We start from the raw sequence: 5,880 nt of genomic DNA, 5'->3' as shown, positions 1-5,880 counted from the left end.
ACTGACCCAAATAATTAGTAGTTTCTTTAGAAGGATGTAGTAACACTTGAGTAATTACTAGTGGGTTACTATGATCTTCACTTTAGAATACTGACCCAAATAATTAGTAGTTCCTTTAGAAGGATGTAGTAACACTTGAGTAATTACTAGTGGGTTACTATGATCTTCACTTTAGAATACTGACCCAAATAATTAGTAGTTCCTTTAGAAGGATGTAGTAACACTTGAGTAATTACTAGTGGGTTACTATGATCTTCACTTTAGAATACTGACCCAAATAATTAGTAGTTCCTTTAGAAGGATGTAGTAACACTTGAGTAATTACTAGTGGGTTACTATGATCTTCACTTTAGAATACTGACCCAAATAATTAGTAGTTCCTTTAGAAGGATGTAGTAACACTTGAGTAATTACTAGTGGGTTACTATGATCTTCACTTTAGAATACTGACCCAAATAATTAGTAGTTCCTTTAGAAGGATGTAGTAACACTTGAGTAATTACTAGTGGGTTACTATGATCTTCACTTTAGAATACTGACCCAAATAATTAGTAGTTCCTTTAGAAGGATGTAGTAACACTTGAGTAATTACTAGTGGGTTACTATGATCTTCACTTTAGAATACTGACCCAAATAATTTGTAGTTCCTTTAGAAGGATGTAGTAACACTTGAGTAATTACTAGTGGGTTACCATTATCTTCACTTTAGAATACTGACCCAAATAATTAGTAGTTCCTTTAGAAGGATGTAGTAACACTTGAGTAATTACTAGTGGGTTACTATGATCTTCACTTTAGAATACTGACCCAAATAATTAGTAGTTTCTTTAGAAGGATGTAGTAACACTTGAGTAATTACTAGTGGGTTACTATGATCTTCACTTTAGAATACTGACCCAAATAATTAGTAGTTCCTTTAGAAGGATGTAGTAACACTTGAGTAATTACTAGTGGGTTACTATGATCTTCAATTTAGAATACTGACCCAAATAATTAGTAGTTTCTTTAGAAGGATGTAGTAACACTTAAGTAATTACTAGTGGGTTACTTTGATCTTCACTTTAGAATACTGACCCAAATAATTAGTAGTTTCTGTAGAAGGATGTAGTAACACTTGAGTAATTACTAGTGGGTTACTATGATCTTCACTTTAGAATACTGACCCAAATAATTAGTAGTTTCTTTAGAAGGATGTAGTAACAATTGAGTAATTACTAGTGGGTTACTATGATTTTCACTTTAGAATACTGATCCAAAAAAGAAGTAGTTACTTTAGAGTTATATAGTAACTCTTGAGTTATTACTATCCAATACTTTACAAAAACCTCAAAAGTTTACAATGACTTCAGTAGTTACTAGAGAGTTATCATGTTTTTCACTTTAGAATACTGATCCAAATAATTAGTAATTCCTTCTTAGGTATTTGGTAATACTTCAGTCATTACTAGTGGTTTACCAAAGCCTTTACTCTAGAATTAATTATACATTATTCATTATTCACATTAATTACGAACCTGTATATAGTAGTTCTTAGTAGTTCTCTGGGAGGTATGAAAAAAACAGTAGTTACTGATTAGTTAATAGTGAACTACCACCTTTAACTGAGCACTATTACTTACTAATTCATTCATCAGAGTTACTTGTTAGTTAATAGTTACTAGAGTGTTAATAATGCATTACTCATTTGTTCCTGTGTAGTTATTCGTTAACGAAGGATCAGTATTCTAAAGTGTTACCTGTTATGGTACTATGGTACTGTCTCAGTGTCTGCTTGATCACACTCCCAAGTCAGTCATCCAACTGATGACTGATAGATTTGAGGCTGCAGATAGTCAACCTGACAATTAATCTAACAGGGTGTCAAAAGCACACACACCCTTTATGATATTCTGCTGTCTAGATGGTTTGGGTGCCTCCTTCAACCCAGGGTGAAAAAAATATTTCTATAATGTACTTTAAGTGCTCTATATTTGTGCACTAATTTTGTACTTAATATACTAAAAAATATTTTTTAGTACTTCTTAAGAGAACATCTAAGTGTACTCTATTTTGTATACACTATGAAATATGAACTAAAATGTGCTTTTAATATAATATTTCTGTATTTAAAAAATGTATTTACATACCACTTATAGTACATTTGAACCCATAGTGTCTCAAAATAGCAGTTGAGTACACACATGTTCTTAAAGGTCCCGTTCTTCGTGATCCCATGTTTCAAACTTTAGTTAGTGTGTAATGTTGTTGTTAGAGTATAAATAAAATCTGTAAAATTTTAAAGCTCAAAGTTCAATGCCAAGCGAGATATTTTATTTAACAGAAGTCGCCTACATCGAACGGCCAGTTTGGACTACATCCCTCTACTTCCTTCTTTAATGACGTCACTAAAACAGTTTTTTGACTAACCTCCGCCCACAGGAATACACAAGAGTTGCGTTTTTAGAGTGTGTTTGTCACCATGTCATCGAAATACTGTTATTTTCAACCCGCAGTCCAATCACCGGGTCTGATTCCGGCTCAAATTGATAGGGTAAAATTAAAGACATGTTTACAATAACACTGAGCGCGTGCATCTCCACGTTATGGTAAGAGGCGTGACCTTTCCGGGCAAGGTTCGCTAAGCTGCTGTCGAATCACAACACAGGAACCTCTGGCATAATCAGAACTCGTTACGTATTTCTGAAGGAGGGACTTCATAGAACAAGGAGGTCATCAGCCCATTTTTATGACAGTGGAAACAGCGGTATACAGACAAGTAAATTATGTGGAAAATACTGTGTTTTTTTACACGCGAAACATGAACACATGTTATATTGCACACTATAAGCACAATCAAAGCTTCAAAAAACCACGAAAAACGGGACCTTTAAGATTATCTTAAGTAAAGAAGATTTTACATTATAGAAGTGTACTTTTTTTCACCTTGGAAAGTAAATCTTCACCTATTTTATCATTTATCATACAGAAAACAGAACCAAAGAGAACAGCTTCAGTATGCAACATTTATTTATTGATTAAATCGTTACACATTCAGGTCATAATGAATGAGACATGAGTAGCTGACTAAAGGTCTGTCAAGCTGAATTATGGTGCCATTCCTGTGTCACTCCTGCAGATGTGTATTTAACACCGGCCTTCTTTCTCGATTAAGATTGGCCATGTCCTCCTTGATGCCCTAAAAAAGAGTGAGATTAAATTGAAGATTACAGTTAAAAGTGACAGACTCTAAACATTTTTAAACCTATAGTAGTTTGTTTGAAAATGCATGCATGTTTAAACTCACCTGAGCACAGCACACAGAGAGCATTCACTGGCGTATGTTACCCCATCGGTTCCACACACGGGCCCAAGTGTGCTTTTGCACCTGTTAAGCTGGAGAATGCATCTAGGCTGGTCACATAAAAAGAAAAAAAACTTGAGTTATTTGCACCTGGAGGGAAGCAATTCTACAGTCTTTATTTACTCACCATTCTTGCTCCATCAGAAATGGTCACTGTTTGTCAAGAAGGAAAAACAAGGATTAAAGTTTATCATGAAACACATTAACTTGTTGTTTTGCCCATACAATGAAAGTCAATGAGGTTTAATGTTGTTTTGCTGGACAAAAACAGAACTTGAATGTGAATAACTGAAACAATGAAACTCTTCATTATGAACCAAATTAGACTGTTGCAGAGTATCAATATATATATTGCAGATCCTCATGTGACAAATTAGCAAGATCCTAATATCAGTTGTTTTTGTGAATGAAATCATTACATTACTCACCTAGGACGCAGAGAAGGATGATGACTTTTGCAAACATTGTTCCCAACCTGAGAGTCAATTCACTAAAACTGACGATATGATCAGTGATAAAATGATCCGGCTATTTATAGCAACACTGTATCCACCTCTAAAAGTGGGAGTGAACCGTCCATCCCACCGTTTCATCACATCACATCACATGACACACGCAGATGGAGGTTTACTAAGCACCTTTAGTTTGATAGATTTATTTGGCTGGTAGGTGTGTGTCAAATGAATAATCATTCATGTTGTCCATCATGGGTAACATATACAGTTTAATCTTTCTGATTCTGCCAAATCATTCAGTTCCTGTAAAACTACTCAACTGGGGAACTATTTTCATCAGAGCTTCTGTGCAAAGTACAAAAATGTTACACAAATTATCTTTTTTTTTTCTTGTCCAAAACAAGGCTGTTCATTTATTGTTTTTTAAAATATGATGCATACATATCTGCAGGGGCGGAGCCAGACAGTGTAAACATCCGGGGCTTAGCCCAAATCAATATTTGTCCAAAGACATTTTAATTTTCTGTTAACAGCTTTACTTACATGAAAGGAGCTTTTGTTGTAGTATTGTTGTTCAGAAAATGTACATTATTTGGCACTGTAATTTGTAATAGTTTGTTGGGTGTACCTCCTCTTACTCATCTCTGCAATCCTGTTCCATTTCACTCTTGGATCTCCTGGGCCCTAGAATACAGCCAGCATGAAGCAAAAAAAAAAAAAGAAACTTTTAAACACGTGAGAGAGCATCGGCAATTAGATTATCCTTGCCGCGTATGTGCTTAACCTGTAGATGGAAAGGTTGTAAGATAAGACTCCACCTCATGATTCTTTGGTTTTTACCCCGCAGTCGGTCCAAGAAAGATAAAGGATTGTGGTTGGTATACACTATGATGGGGCCACAAATGGAGCTCAAGTAGACCTCAAAATGTTGTACAGCCAACACCAGGGCCAAGGCCTCTTTTTCAATTGTAGAATAAGCCTGCTGATGGCGGTTAAATTTTTTTGAGAAATAGCTAACCGGATGTTCAATTCCATCAGCATCTTCCTGTAAAAGAACAGCACCAGCACCATAAGCACTGGCATCTACTGCAAGGAGAAAAGACCTCTTAAAATCAGGTGTAGCAAGTACAGGTGCATTGGCTAAAAGGGCTATAGCATTATCAAAAGCACACTGGCACTGTTCGGACCACTTAAATGGTTTCTTTGGACTCAATAAGTCAGTCAAAAGGGGTAACAACACTAGCAAAATTCTGACAAAACCCTCTGTAGTAGCCTACCATTCCCAGAAATCTACGGAGTTCACGACGGGTAGCAGGCATAGGAAATTTACCAATAGCATCAACCTTAGTGTCAATTGGTTTCACACAACCTCGACCAACCACCTTACCCAGATAGGTCACGGTGGCTTTTCCAAACTCGCATTTAGCAAGATTAATGGTTAAATTGGCTTGGGCGAGACGTACTAAAAGCTCTCTAATTTGGTCAAGGTGTTTGGTCCAAGAAGAACTAAACAAAACAACATCATCCAAGTATGCCTTGCACCCTCACAACCCAGATAGTACATTATTTACCAACCGCTGAAATGTTGCGGGAGCATTTCGGACCCCAAAAGGCATAACAGTGTATTGCAGGAAGCTGTCAGGTGTAACAAAAGCAGACAATTCCTTAGCACGGGATGTTAACGGCACTTGCCAATAACCTTTTAGAAGGTCGAACTTACTGACGAATTCTGCGGAGCCAACACGATCAACGCAATCATCAATTCTAGGTAAGGGACAGGCAATCAGGTTTTGTCAGAATTGAGCTTCCTGTAGTCAGTGCAAAAACGATATGTATTATCAGGTTTATTCACTAAAATACATGGTGAACTCCAAGAACTAAAACTGGGTTCTGCCAGATTATGAGCGAGTAAATAATCAACCTCCTTCTGGAGCAATTCTCGTTTTATAGGATTTACTCGATAAGCATGTTGCTTTACCGGTTGAGCTGTACCGACATCAATATCATGTTCGATGATATGAGTTCGAGTAGGGACATGTGAAAAAAAGAGAAGGGAAAGAACTTACCAATTTCATTATGTCAATC

At 36.3% G+C, this 5,880-nt stretch overlaps 1 long non-coding RNA gene across 1 annotated transcript; it reads right to left on the bottom strand.

Moving 5' to 3' along the window:
- Positions 1–3,054: 3,054 nt before the first annotated feature.
- On the bottom strand, positions 3,055–3,882 carry LOC137035712 (uncharacterized). Its single transcript, XR_010897111.1, has 4 exons — positions 3,769–3,882; positions 3,468–3,493; positions 3,284–3,390; positions 3,055–3,175 (listed from the first exon to the last, which is right to left on the bottom strand). It is a non-coding gene; the product is annotated as an uncharacterized lncRNA (long non-coding RNA).
- Positions 3,883–5,880: the final 1,998 nt, after the last annotated feature.

This window comes from Chanodichthys erythropterus, chromosome 14, assembly GCF_024489055.1.
Source record: "Chanodichthys erythropterus isolate Z2021 chromosome 14, ASM2448905v1, whole genome shotgun sequence".
Taxonomy (NCBI): Eukaryota; Metazoa; Chordata; class Actinopteri; order Cypriniformes; family Xenocyprididae; genus Chanodichthys; species Chanodichthys erythropterus.
This window is presented reverse-complemented; position numbering and strand designations above follow the sequence as displayed.